Raw genomic sequence first — 15,564 nt, 5'->3', positions numbered from 1 at the left:
AAAGAGTTAAGTGCTCATAAACACCTACTTCGCGAAATTTTCTAAGAGCTGAGAAAGAATGAAAATCTGTGATAATGGTGATAAGTATTACCCACCAAACAGATGAAGAATCAAATTCATGCTTACACAGTTTGAGTTCCACACGTTCGTGAAAATGGCTACCGATAAAGGACAATAGAAACAGCTCAAGGCTGGGATCTTGCCAGGATTACGATCTTCAGTAATGAAGGATTATATTAAGGGAAATAAGCCTAGTGCGCTCAGCAGCTCTTTCCATACAAACGCGTTGTTTGGTTCTCATTTGAATATCAACCAATCAACCCCAATGAAATTTTGTAGAACTTTGAAACTACATATTGTTACGGAAATTCTATAAACCTCAGATACAGAATATAATATCTTTTTAGGGCTCCGTACCTCAAAAAGAAAAACGGAATCCCTTATAAACTTTGTTGTCTGTCTGTCTGTCCGTCGTGTCTGCCAAGAAACCTCTAAGGTACTTCCCGTTGACCTAGAATCATGAAATTATGTAGGTGATAGATCTTATAGTACAAGTACAGGAATAAATCTGAAACCGCGAATTTGAGGTTACATCATTAAAAAAAAATTATTTAAATGTTTTAATTTTCAAAATAAGATAACTATACCAAGTGGGGTATCATATGAAAGGGCTTTGCCTGTACATCCCAAAACAGATTTTTATGTGTAATAGTTTTTGATTTATCGTGCAAAATGTTGGAAAAAATACCCGAGTACGGAACCCTCAGTGCGCGAGTCTGCCTCGCACTTGGCCGGTTTTTTAGAGCTTGTTTCCATCAAGCTGCTGGAGAGTGCGCTAGAGTTACTCACTTCTTTTAATTAAAAAGAGAGAAAATATGAAGTTAAGAATTTATAATTGGATACACAGACCAACATGAATTGTGACTTTATTTTCAATATACAGACAAGAGGATAAATTGAAATTGGGCCAGTTCAACGATTGGTTCTCCTTATATACAAAAGAAGACTTAACAAAGAAATGACATACTCAACATATTTTATTTGCTAAAATACCTTTCATAAAAGATACTGACTTAAAAAGATACGAAAATATAAGTGGCATAATGTACCTTTTGTTCAAATAAAGGCCTAAATCATACAATGTCTTTTATGTTTTTGCTTTTCACGAATGAAAATTTCTTCGAATAGTAAAATATTGTGAATATGCCTATCTATTTTTATCGTGGTTTAAGACACCATTAGAAATACATATAAAGCTTGTAATAAGAACATACATATTTTATGGGAAATCCTAGTAGGTTTGAATTTTCTTTTCAATAACTACATAAATTACTAGCTATATTTATTTTTATGGGTTTCATCTCTCATTATCATCATCAATCTCTGCCGGCACACTACTAAGCACGGATCTCTCAGAATGTGAAGGATTTGGCCATAGGCCACCACGCTGGCCAAGTGCAGATTGGCAGACTTCACTCACCTTAAGAACATGATGGAGAAATTTCAGACACACAGGTTTTCTCACGATGTTTTCCTTCACTGTTAAACTAAGTGATATTTTGGTGATAAGTGATTCGTCCCGTCATGACCAAGACCCGTGCAAATCGGGTCGAAATATCGTCAAAAATCAATCAAATTGATTTCGGTATGTACCCGTTATATACACTATCTAAATGTTGTAAAACTACGAAATAAGCTTAAAATCATTGACATATTTAATTGCTTAAAACGCATATAACTCGGTAAAGCTAGAGGTCTGTGCCCGGAATCGAAACCCGGACTCGTAAGTCTTAACCACTAGGTTATCAAAGCCTATTTCTAACCCCAGACTCAAAAAGAGGGGCGTTATAAGTTTGACGTGTGGATCTGTGTATCTGTGTATTTGTCTGTGGCATCGTAGTTCCTAAACCAATGAACCCATTTTAATTTAGTTTTTTTGTTTGAAAGATGGCTTGATCGAAAGTGTTCTTAGCTATAATCCAAGAAAATCGGTTCAGCTGTTTGAAAGTTATCAGCTCTTTTCTAGTTACTGTAACCTTCACTTGTCGGGGGTGTTATAAATTTTTAATTTACACTTGTCATCTCTACTTTTACTTAAAAAGCTAGTCATGATAGAATCAGCATCAATCAAGTCTAGCAGTTTTTCTAAGTAGGTGCTTTAGAAGAACAAAACGTTTTCATAAAAGTTTTCAAACAGCTGTTCTTATAGAATACCTCAAAAATATTATTAAAATTTATTTCGTACGGAAGAAAATAAGGTTTTTTAAGTGTGACAATACCGCATTGCGACGTTGAACCGTCCAGCAGACCGTGAACCGCTTAACTCCTGTCTATTATGGAGCAGGTGACAAAAATGTTAACAGACATTTGGTTGCTGGAAAATGTCTTTGTTGAAAACCCTTTTCTCTCCTGCTTGATTCAAAAATCTTTGTTCAAAACAATGTTTGTTTACAATATAATGACGAATAAAATGTAGCGTCCGCGTCGGGCAGAATATACTTTCACAATACTTATTACAAACAAACAAATCCTTTCTCATTACGAGTATGTAGCATGCACCCTAATTAACCAATTTTAATTCAAGTATACATTATTTTTGCTCTTTGCAAAGACGTGAAATGATGTAATTTACACGAATGGGAATAAAACCTTATTTTTAACCCCCGACCCAAAAAGAGGGGTGTTATAAGTTTGACGTGTGTATCTGTGTATCAGTGTATCCGTCTGTGGCATTGTAGCTCCTAAACTAATGAACCGATTATAATTAAGTTTTTTTTGTTTGAAAGGTGGCTTGATCGAGAATGTTTTTAGCTATTAATCCAAGAAAATCGGCTCAGCCGTTTGAATGTTATCAGCTCTTTTCTAGTTACTGTAACCTTCACTTGTCGGGGGTGATATAAATTTTTAATTTACACATGTGTAAAATCACTTTGTTCCATCTTTTTTTGACACCCGTAACACCAAAATTCCATTTTAAAATGTTAAGTGTTACAATACCGCATTGCGATGTGAACCAAACCTGCCGCCCGCTGCACCACATACACGAATCTACTATGGAACGATTGCACAGAATGGGTCTAGTCATCACACTAATATTATAAAGGCGAAAGTTTGTATGTGTGTGTGTGTGTGTGTGTGTATGTTTGTTACTCCTTCACGCAAAAACCACTGGACGGATTTGGCTGAAATTTGGAATGGAGATAGGTAATATCCTGGATTAGCACATAGGCTACTTTTTATCCCGGAAAATCAAAGAGTTCCCACGGGATTTCGAAAAACCTAAATCCACGCGCGCGAAGTCGCGGGCATCGGCTAGTTGAAAATAAATAACTGTTGAAGTGCCTTTTGGAGTCCGCATTTATGATTGTAAGAAAGGGACTGTTATCATCTGGCCATGACCAAGGCATTCCTCGTTTGAATTGAAGTAGCGTGAAGTTCCAACTGACCAAACTGCTTAGCTACAGCCTGTAGGATTAGTATGAGATTTTACATGTCATCAACGCGCAACCTTCAACATTGATAGAATTTGAGTGTCTAAACATGTTAAAGTAAAATGGACCTTGACTACCTTGTTTTAATGGTTAAATTTGTCCATACATATCTACAGGCTGTGTTTCTAATGGAAAAACTCGGATTTTTAGGTCCATTTTACTCTGACGTTATTGTGTTTCGACGATCAAATTTTATCAACGTTGGTGAGATTTAAAATCTCATACTAAGCACACTGTGCCCAAACACAACGCTTTTCCGAGCCCATTTTTTTTATCGATGCGTTTTTGGTATCGATGTGTTGTATAGATGCCGAGAGAAAGTTTCTGAAGTTCGGTCTGTTGATTGATAAAGAGTTAGTTTGGAAGAGGTTGAGATTGCAATGCAAGAGATTTAACTAAAAAACTAAAATGTTACATACATTTTAGTTTTTTAGACGCATTTTCTAAACAAATCGTTTCATTTAATATCATTTCGTGTCATGTGTGTGCTTTAACAAACTTAATATTATAATATTACCTACTTATAGATACTTTACTACTTAAATAAATTATAATATTATGTAAAGACTAAGTAGAGAAAACACGTAAATTCTCAAGAGAATATTACGAATAAATGTTCAGTCAGTATAATTTGTATCCCGGGAACATTAATCAAAGTGATAATTTATGTCACCCAAGAAACTGCTCAACGAATGTTGTCTCAAATAATAATGCTATTAATACAACAAGACTAAATAGTTGTATAGGATTTTGAATGTACCGAGGTGTGTGACTGCGCGTTGTACAAAAACAGATCTCAGCCGGGCTTGTGTGCTTTAATCTGCGCAAACCGCCATGATGCAACTTCAGATTGGACTACTTGTTTTGCGCGTATTCTAGAGTTTTACTATTTAAAAAAATGAGAATGAAAAAAAATGTATCAAAAACAACTTTGACAATTATTGTACCCGGTGGTACCTACCCTACCTACAACATTATAGCCTCGATAACTGAATGATTAAAGGAGCGGACTGAAATCGGAAAGGTCGCCGGTTCAAACCCCACCCGTTGCTCTATTATCGTACCTACTCTAGTCCAAGCTTTACGCTTAATTGGAGGGGAAAGAGGAATATTAGTCGTAATGATAAACTTGGCTAATATTCTTTAAAAAAAATAGATAACCTTGTATCGTGGGTTATTTTGCATTAGACATGAAACTAATATTTATATGAAACAATTCGTTTGAAAACTAACAAGTCGAGTTTTTAGTAAGGGCAGTAGTAATGTGCGACATGGGAGTCTTACCCGATAGTTAAATTAATTTATCCTCTAACATAATATGTTTAATTTTCATGTGAGTTATGTTTTATTTTACATTTCCTACCGCAGCTAATACGGGCAATTAGGGTAAGCTGCCCGCGTAATGTAGCAGCTTTTTATGTCCTAGCTAAATACAAATGGAACAAAGCTTTTAATGTAACGATGAATTAAACTTTTTACCTACTCATACTGCCATAGTCATAGTCATTTAATATTCATAATATACATTATGTCAATTACAATTCAAATTCATATTTTATTTAATAGTCCATGTTACAGTAATTTTTCTTAAAAATTTAAAACACAAAAATATAAAATACCATAAAATAAATTTTAATAATAAATTAATTTCATCTTGGATCTTCCCAAATAGGAAGATCGATTATAAACCTCGGGAGCCATTCCAACCAGGTACGCTAGGTTTTCTCAAGCCTGCGTTATTTCCTAGCCTAGGAAATGTTTACCAAAGCTCCATAATATAATCATACTATGCGTTCATAATATCTAGCTGTCGTTTCAAAAAAGTTTATTGAAATACGTTACAAAATAATAATAAAATAAATATTTTCACGCTGATTTCGAATTTATATTTAACTAAAATCAGCCACTAAACGGACACTCCGTTTATTACACTTAAGTAGAAGACACCTAGCACTGTGTTTCCTAGTGCGGGGTATATATTCCCTGTAAGTAGCTACTCTGGGAAGCCAATACAAGCCCACCCTTGGGAAGGTTTTATCTTTTAAATGGAAAATTAATAATATTTATATCAAAGATACAGCATAGAAATTTCGCCGACTCAAAAAACCCATTTCCCGGGTGAGGTAAGAAAAATATAACAATAAAGTAAACAGCACCGGAGAGACAGAGATACGACGAAACGGCTTTCATCTCAGAAATTATAACGCGAAGCCAAGGCAGGACGGAATGAAAATAACAATAGGACCGAATTGGTATTTGGTTACGGAAGAACAACAAAAATGTATACTAATATTGATACTAATATTATAAAAAGTGCTTATTAGTGTAAGAAAGTGTGTCAGTCTGTCTGACTTCGAGCTTTTTACGACCTATCTGTTTTAACAGTTCTTGACTGCCAACCCTGCCGGCATTCTTCAGATTGTCACTTAGGTAATCCGTCACTTTCTAGAATATGTCTGCAAAACTTCATGGACTTTGGTTGCTTAAGAGGGGTCTCTCCGTCACTCGCTTCATACAAACGTAGTTCCAATTTCATTTGAATATTAAGCAACCCAAGTCCATGAAATTTTGCAGACATATTCTAGAAACTAATATCTATGTCTGTGGTTTTCCAGATTTCTGTTAAAATATTCGGTTTCAAAGTTACGCGGTCTTAAAAATTTACATACAAATCTTTGAGCCCCTGTAATTTTAAAACCACATATTTTTAGAAAAATCTAAAACATCACAGACACAGAAATTAATTTCTAGATTCTAGAATATGTCTGCAAAATTTCATGGACTTGGGTTGCTTAATATTCAAATGAAATTGGAACTACGATTGTATGAAGCGAGTGACGGAGAGAGCCCTGTTAATATTCAAATGAGATTGGAACTACGATTGTATGAAACGAGTGACGGAGAGAGCCCTCTTAAGTTTCAGTTATAACGAGACAGATTTATGCCAGCGGTATAACACTATCTCTTTTTAACTGTGTCTTAAGTTTGAGCAAAGTCAAAGTGCGCTCTATAGATTGAGGCTGAGATACAGGGAAAGTAAAGGGCGGTTGATGTACATATAAAGTCTCGTAGAAAATTGTCAAAAGTGATCTATTTTATCAGTCATGATCATCATCATCAATCAATCATTTGATCATTGCTGAGCACGTGTCTCCTTTCAGAATGAGAAAGGTTTGGAATAGTCTACCACGATTTGGAATTGGATTGTCAGACTTCACACACCTTTGAGAACATCATGGGGATGGGCAGGTTATCTTAGACAAGCAGGTTTCCTCACGATTTTTTGCTTCACTGTTAAAGCAAGTGATAGTTCTTAAAAACGTACATGAATGACTCCGAAAAGTAAAAAAAAATTGGTTGTCTGTTAAGTCGGTTTACTGACGATAGTTGAACGTGACAACAAAGGCCGATTGTGCTTCTTTGTCGCTCGTTCCGCGCTCTCGCTTGCACTTCAAGCCTTACATGGAACGCCTCAGAGCGAGGTAACGCCGCATGAGTCATGTCATGTCAGCCGGCTCTATCGAATTATAAGACGTTGTCACGTCAAAAAAAAAAGAATACAAATAGATAAATCCACAATAATATGTGCAGCAACATTGTATCTCTGTTTTATTTTAAGTTTAGACATTATTCAAGCTTGAATCTTACCTCGGAAATTGCGACAATAACAATTTAGATAATAACATTCGTTTGTAGGAGCATTTTCTCACCGTGGCTTGTTTCTAAAGACCTAATGGCTGAACGTTAAATATCTAAATTACTTTAGTGTTTAAGTAATGGGCGGGACAGGAACATCTTGTAAATTGTTAACCTGAAATATGTTACAGAGCCGTAATATGTATTATAGCTGGTTGAAGCATTTTATGTGAACTAGTTGAACCTTTATCATCATGGATATCAAAAAAAGTTTAACATAAAACTTTTTTAACTAAGTAGGTATAGTTACATCTTTAATTTAATACCACGTCCCACGTATTCGTCCACGTGGACCTAAGTTTTTAAAAATGCCGTAGGAAATCTTTGATTTTCCAAGACAAAAAGTAGCCTATGTCTATCCTCGGCTCTCTCTATACCACACGCTTACCACACGTCAAAATTGGTAAAAAAAATGGAATACTTAGCAATCAGACAGACATTTCACATTTATAATACTACTTAGATTAGAAGTTTAAAGCAGCCATAGCCTATAACAGAAATTAGTTTCTAAAGAATCATTTCACTATACAGACAAACGTGTACTTAGAATGTTAAAAGTGAATAAGTTAAAACTTGGCCTCATACTGAGAATCCTTGTTAGCTTAAAAACTTAGCCCTAAGGGAGTCAGTAAATTGAACCAGCTATAGGCTACAATGCAAATTGGTTTCAAAAGAAACATTTCAGTAAACAGACAACTTGTAGAATGTTAAAGGCGAATTAGTAAGAACTTAGTCAGCCAAAGTTCATACTAAGAATTCTTTTAGACAAAAACTTCGCCCTGAGGGAGTCAGCAAATTTAATTCCAAGTTAGAAACTAAGTTCTCGTTCTACGACAAATCACCTACATATATTAGTAACGACAAAAGTTTATTGCGTGTCTTTGAACTGAACCTGAGTTCTTTTTCTATGCATACAAGAGAGCTCACTCGTCTGTTTCTTGCACCCTGGAGAAATCTATACTTGTACTACTTGTTCCTTTCTATTTTCATACCACAAGTTGGTTTGAGTGCTAGTGAGTTAAGTTGTCGAATTTGTTATGTTAGGATGCCAAAGGGACTAAGTAGTATGAAAATTCAAACTTTAGGAAGTAGGTACCTACACAGAGCAAGAGTGAAGTATATGCAAAATACTTAAAACTTTTGAGAGGACTCACAAAGTACTAAAATAATTAATTGTGACACAAGCACTTTTTTGCGACTTCAAATTGATCCATTTTTTCCAAAAACTATTTTCTTGACACAGACCTTTTGAACTGTTCAGCCACACTTCACATATGAAGAACATACAATTCCGTAATAATATCAGACAATTTTACTAAAATATGAGTAAAGATAATGTTGTCGTTATTCATATTTCCAACCTTAGCATGGGGACTACATTTCTGAAAAACCTGCTTCCTGTTTCATATAGATGAAGTTGAAATAGGCAAATAAATCAGCGTACACTAAGTACCGGTTGATTTATTCGTGCCTTCGAAAAAAGTGGGACAAGGACCTATTGCAACGCCATTTTGTGTTATAAATCATTTTGGAGCTGAGGGTTTTGATAGCGCTGGGGTTGCGTCCCTCAAAAAGGAAAAGGGCGAATACGCGGTTGGTTGATGTAAAAACTTTTGCGAGATTAGGATGATTGTTTACTTTTTTCCCATGAGTATGATTAACGTTTTTGTCCAGGACAACTTCACACGTTACGGTGTCATGGATCATAATAGTACAAGAAAGTTGCATTTCTGGGTTCAAAAAGTCAACCTTACCTGGCCTGGTAGTAACGTTTGTAAACGAAATGTATCTTTCTCTCTATGAGGTACTTCAGTTGGATCGACATCGTTTTTGTTTTTAGTTTATGGCTTGATCTTGTTTACGTCCCGTTTATGGCGAAACAAAACCTTTCTTTTATTACATCACAGAGTGGTGAAGCTTAGAGTTTTAATAATAAATACGTACACTTTTATTGACTTATACTAGCGCTCGCGAATTCGTTCCCGTAGATTTAGGTTGTAAAAACCCCGTGGTACCTAACTCTTTAATTATCCGGGTTTAAAAGTATTTTTTGTCACTATCTAGTTCTTCTATATTGGTGCAAAAAACAAGCCCGTTACCGTCCGTATTTAGTTATAATCATAATTACACTTTTTACATCTCAAGTAATGCATTACTCTCTCTGCACTCTGCAGAGTTATTATGATGTAATTTCGGTTTCGAATTTAGGTATTAAAAAAACCGGCCAAGTGCGAGTCAGACTCGCGCACTGAGGGTTCCGTGCTTGGGTATTTTTTCCAACATTTTGTTCGTGCAACACAACGACGGACAGACGGACGGACGGACAGACAGACAGACAGACAACAAAGTGATCCTATAAGGGTTCCGTTTTTCCTTTTGAGGTACGGAACTCTAAAAAACTAGATGATGCCCGCGACTCAACCTGCATGGATTCGTATGTGAAAACAGCTTTAGAATAAAACTCCCCGATCGCAATTTCGCATTATTTATAAACATAATCACACTTTCTACAACTCGAGCAACGCAGCGTCGATGTAATTTCGTTCTGCAAAATGTAACATTTATTAAAAAACTTTTGTACACGGTGGGCTTTGTCATTATCACCATTCTTTTAATGGAGGCTTTTTACACCGAATAAAAAAGTTGCTTGGTTCTGTTATACGAGTTCTCATTGTTATGCTACAAGGTTGTTGGGTAATTTAATATGTTGCGTATTTTATTGGGTGTTAAGTTAAAATAGGGTAAGTTTAACGACTTTTATCCGAATTACTTGAAAATTTGATTTATGAATGTTTGGGATATATCAACTATAAAATTGCTTTATCATTTTTGATATATGAATTAATTGAATGCTGCATTAATGCAGTGCCATGGATATAATGCTTGGACTACTTATTCAGGTTACAAAAAAAAACATGATGAACTGTTAGTAGGTAAGTACCTACCTTTTTGAATGGGACGATTATTAGAATGTTCATTAGATACTCTCAACATTATTATGGTCTACCAATTATTTACAAAAAAATAAACGCCAGAAAACTTAACGTTAAAAAATGTTTTCGTTTCCAGAAAAGTTCCTATTTTAAAAATTATAATTTAACAACTGTAAATAAAAAATTTATAACACCCCCGACAAGTGAAGGTTACAGTAACTAGAAAAGAGCTGATAACTTTCCAACGGCTTAACCGATTTTCTTGGATTATAGCTAAGAACACTCTCGATCAAGCCATCTTTCAAACAAAAAAAAAATTAAATTGAAATCGGTTCATTAGTTTAGGAGCTACAATGCCACATACAGATACACAGATACACACGTCAAACTTATAACACCCCTCTTTTTGGGTCGGGGGTTAAAAAAAGGTATTTAGGGTTACTTGACAATTACATAAGTACGTAGAATCAAGAAGGCACAAGACTGTGAAGTCACAGGTTTTTACCAATGACAAAATTTAAAAAGAAAATAAAACGTTAACCAATATAACAAGTAGCTACGTATACCTAAAAGCAATACTACAAAACCAAACACAATAATTAATTTTCGCCGGTGTGACGTCTAGTGGGAACTTCGAAAGCACTGTGTAAAGGTGCTCGTAAGGTTTATGAGCAAAGTTGTGTGAGAACTGGGGATCTGTTACTGTGAACTTAATACTGGAGCATGCTCAAGTGAAACCACATATGACTTGGCAAGATTTGAAATTGTTGCTCATTGTTTATTTTGAGAGACACGCATATTGTTATAAGAATAGAAATAGACATAGAAAAATGATTATTTGAGCCTTTAAGGTATCATATTATAGGAACTCAGACTCTTCTCAGACTTGGGCGCGTTTGGCATCCTCGTAGCTTTAGTTTTAAGTTACGTAATTAATTACCACCACTATATCGTACAAATTTAACAATTTTGACCATCAAAAGGAGTACAACTGTACCTACTCTGAATAAATGATTTTGACTTTGACTTTGAACATGGTGTAGGCAATATCATCTTGTACAGCAGTGCAACACCTCGAACAGATGGGCCACTCAGTTTGTGTTGAGTCGGGCCTCTCAGACATAAACCTCTACCTATGGCAAATATCTGAGGTACCAAACTTTCTGATTTTGAGACCGCCTTTTACTAACCCCGACCCGAAAAGAGGGGTGTTATAAGTTTGACGTGTGTATCTGTCTGTGGCATCGTAGCTCCTAAACTAATGAACCGATTTTAATTTAATTTTTTTTTTGAAAGGTGGCTTGATCGAGAGTGTTCTTAGCTATAATTCAAGAAAATCGGTTCAGCTGTTTGAAAGTTATCAGCTCTTTTCTAGTTACTGTAACCCTCACTTGTCGGGGGTGTTATAAATTTTTAATTTACACTTATATTTACCCAAACGTGACTAGCATAGAAGAGAATAACAAGAAGTAGACTAGATAATAGTCGCATGCCCATAAAAATAGGTACCTACCATTTTTTTGAAATTCCACCCAAGCTAAGCCGGGGAATAGCAGTTAAGTCTATATAAACCATCATGGTAGAAATAAAATTTTGAATTCAAAAGATAAGTGGCCTCTATTAAATCAATTCATTGCAAAGAAACTACTCAGTAGTGTTGCAGCACAAGAAGTTTTCTATTGAGTTCTTTGAGAAAGACTTCATAGTTTTAATAAAAATGATAAATCTCCTACAACCGGTTAGTACTTTGAGAAACGGAATAAAACTTAAAAGAATCTGTGCTTTTCCAAGAAATGTTCAGTCATATTTATCACTGTTTTCCAGGAAAATGATGATTTATACTTCTTCTTGAAGAGCAGTCTTATAAGTTCAACTATTTAATAACTGCCTGGTAATTAAAGCCCAACGGCCAGGAAGCAGGATTATATATAATCCAAGAAAATCGGTTCAGCCGTTTGAAAGTTATCAGCTCTTTTCTAGTTACTGTAATCTTCACTTGTCGGAGGTGTTATAAATTTTTAATTTACACTTGTATAATCAAGTTATAATAGAAGTATGATGGGTATGTTCTTTGTAAAGTTTTGGGAGGAAGCTAGAGCATTTGGTGCAGAAGTCATAGGTAGGTATAAGTATTAAAAGTTTCTCTCTTTATAGATAAATTTATTATTAATATGTTTGTTGCGACATATTTCTCAATATTGAGGGTTATGCCCCCTTCAATTAATCTCGTAGCCTCATAAATGTTCTTGAAATATTAATATGAATGAAATGTAGGTATTTAGTATATAGTTCTGGGTTCTTAGATCCATCTGCAGACGACTCGAGATTTCTTCTCTTAGGTTCGTACCAATGCATGTACTTAACATTGTTATAAAAGCACGAGTATAACATATTTTGTATCCCGAAACAGAACGAAATGTAACAAAATGCGAAAAACGTATTGAATATTTACGTTTGTTGCAAAATAGCCTCTATATTCAGAGCGCTAAAACAACCTGAATGTATGTCGAATTGGAGGCCATTATATTGTAAGTTATGCGATTCCCGGCTTCTCTCTTCGCCAGTTTGACCGGACGCGTTCTAATAAATTTACAGTCGTAAATTGTCGGATCCTATCGCCATCGTTTTGGTATAACGTATGTGATGATTTACGAGTGTCTTGCTATGGAAGAAATGAAAGAATCGTCGGGTTGACTTTCAGGATAATCTCTGAGGTCATATATCAAATATTGTGTGATGTCTTATTCACACTTGCAGTTTGACAGCTCGAAGAACCGTGATTTAGAGCCACAAAATGCAAACAAATAACCTTGATAGTACCTTTACAGAAGGCTAACTCCGCAAAGACGTATAAAAAAATAGCGATCTATTACGATGCAATAAAGTGTATTCAGCTTGCACAGCGCTGCGGTCTTAAGGTTAACAAACAACTCTCTAAAAGTGTAAACTCTTATCTCTTATATCTCTTTCTCTCAATCTCAAGAGATCGAAGAAGATCTGGAGCCGCTGCGTCGCGTAGATATCCATACTAATATTATAAATGCGAAAGTGTGTCTGTTTGTCTGTCTGCTACGTTTTCACGGCCCAACCGCTGAACCGATTTTGATGAAATTTGGTACAGACATGGGCTACATCCCGGGGAAGGACATAGGCTACTTTTTATCCCGGAAAATCAAAGAGGTCCTGCGGGATTTAAAAAACCGAAATCCACGCGGGCGAAGCCGCGAGCATCCTCTAGTAGTATATATTTCGGGTCAAGTGACCAAATGATGAGAACTGGCTTATTGGGCTGATAGAGCTAAAGATATACCTTACCTGCATGCTTCAAATATTTACTTCGAAACTATTTAGAACTAGCTGATGCCCGCGACTTCGTTCGCGTGGATATAGCTTTTTTAATAATCCTGTGGGAACTCATAGATTATCCGGGATAAAAAGTAGCCCATTGGTTAATCCAGGGTATAATCTATCTCCAATAAAAATTTCAGCCAAATCCGTACAGTAGTTTTTGCGTGAAAGAGTAACAAACATACACACATACGCACATACACACAAACTTTCGCCGTTATAATATTAGTGTGATAGTGAGATAATTTAGCGATTCGTTATTTGAATGGTCATAATTTTGTGCCATAATTTTCCTGAAGTTTATCAGTGTGTCATCTCGTCCCTTACCTACTCCATGTCTGTTTTGACGTCTGTGAATGCGATAAGATAACGAGTTCTATTTATGTCCAAAACACTGGCATGTCAATTGTTCTGTTAAAGAACAATGGATTGTCCTCATAGCGGCCACTTCCGGAACTGATATAAATAATATTACAATTATTAATAAAAAAACCGGCCAAGTGCGAGTCAGACTCGCGCACTGAGGGTTCCGTGCTCGGGTATTTTTTCCAACATTTCGCACGATAAATCAAAAATTATTATACATTAAAAAAACTGTTTTAGGATGTACAGGTAAAGCCCTTTCATATCATATGCTCCACTTGGTATAGTTATCTTACTTTGAAAATTGAAAAACATTTTAATTTTTTTTTTAATGATGTAACCACAAATTTGCGGTTTTCAGATTTATTCCTGTACTTGTGCTATAATACCTACCTACCTGCCAAATTTCATGATTCTAGGTCAACGGGAAGTATCCTATAGGTTTCTTGACAGACACGACGGACGGACGCACGGACAGACAGACGGACAGGCACAACAAAGTGATCCTATGAGGGTTCCGTTTTTACGTTTGAGGATCCCTAAAAAAAGTTAATTTGGGCACAATTTGCTATATTTCTTATTAAAGTTGTGGTAGAGATAATATTAAAAGTGCATATTTCTGAAGTGGATGCTTTGAGAACCAAGGGTCTTGTATTTTGCCCATTATACTTTTAGAGTAAACTGGAAGCGAAACCTAGTAAGTATATAATAATATTGTGTTCCTCGATCCAAACGTTAGTGTCATGGATGGACCCTAACTCGGAAAGTTCGGAACTCTGATCTATTCTGTTCGGTCCCCAACTTTGGGGTGACAGATAGTAAAAGGCAAGTTTGCTCGTAAATTCGGCTTACTGCTCTAAAAGTGTCACGCAGTAACTCTTAAAAAGAAAAAGTTTTTGTCGTATGATACGATGGAGCGACAGTTGTGAGGTCCTAAGGACGCCCAGGAAAAGCGATTTACGTTCGAGTAACGCACGAGTTGTTACAGTGGGATCCAGTTAGTGTTGAATAATATAGAAACCTTGTGTGCAATGTATAATCTTTTTTATTTACTTTGGTGTACTTTATTACTGCTTCTTAAACAAGTGTAAATTAAAATTTATAACACCCCCGACAAATGAAGGTTACAGTAATTAGAAAAGAGCTGATAACTCTCAAACGGCTGAACCGATTTTCTTGGATTATAGCTAAGAACACTCTCGATCAAGCCACCTTTCAAACAAAAACAAACTAAATTAAAATCGGTTCATTAGTTTAGGAGCTACGATGCCACAGACAGATACACAGATACACAGAAACACAGATACACACGTCAAACTTATAACACCCCTCTTTTTGGGTCGGGGGTTAAAAAGGCAAATAAGGTACATTACACAAACGATACAAGTCACTGATAAACACTAGCTATGGAAACATATTTGTTGTGTGTCCTGATGTACGGATGTTTCTTTCTCCGGTTATTTTTCTGCAAGATGGGAAGTCATTTATTGTAAGAATGTGTATTACCTATTTCCCGCCTCCGCTCTTTCAAGCGATGTTCTTGTCTGCTATAATAGATGAGGAGTACTCAAAGGCATTTAGATTATTAAAATATCTTAAGGAATTAGTTACTTTGTTCAAGAGAAGGGCCACCCGGCATGCCATCCTTTTTGCATTTTTAAGTTTTCAGTATTTTTTAATTTGCTCTAGGTATTACTAAGGCAATTTGCTCTTTCATCTTAGCAATTTTTTCT

General features: G+C 35.7%; 1 protein-coding gene and 1 long non-coding RNA gene across 2 annotated transcripts in view; one reads left to right on the top strand and one right to left on the bottom strand.

Moving 5' to 3' along the window:
- The window catches only part of LOC123874714 (hemicentin-2), a 329,775-nt gene that overhangs the window by 97,670 nt on the left and 216,541 nt on the right, over positions 1-15,564 (top strand). The window lies entirely within an intron of this gene.
- LOC123874718 overlaps positions 1-15,564 on the bottom strand; it is a 30,653-nt gene that overhangs the window by 2,168 nt on the left and 12,921 nt on the right. The window contains exons 4-5 of the long non-coding RNA XR_006797993.1: positions 11,155-11,279; positions 11,113-11,117 (exon numbers count right to left, since the gene is read on the bottom strand). This is a non-coding gene — a long non-coding RNA (uncharacterized LOC123874718). The remainder of the gene's footprint in view (positions 1-11,112; positions 11,118-11,154; positions 11,280-15,564) is intronic.

Source organism: Maniola jurtina, chromosome 19, assembly GCF_905333055.1.
Source record: "Maniola jurtina chromosome 19, ilManJurt1.1, whole genome shotgun sequence".
Taxonomy (NCBI): Eukaryota; Metazoa; Arthropoda; class Insecta; order Lepidoptera; family Nymphalidae; genus Maniola; species Maniola jurtina.
Note: the sequence above shows the minus strand (reverse complement) of the source record. Positions and strands in the feature narration are given on the sequence as shown.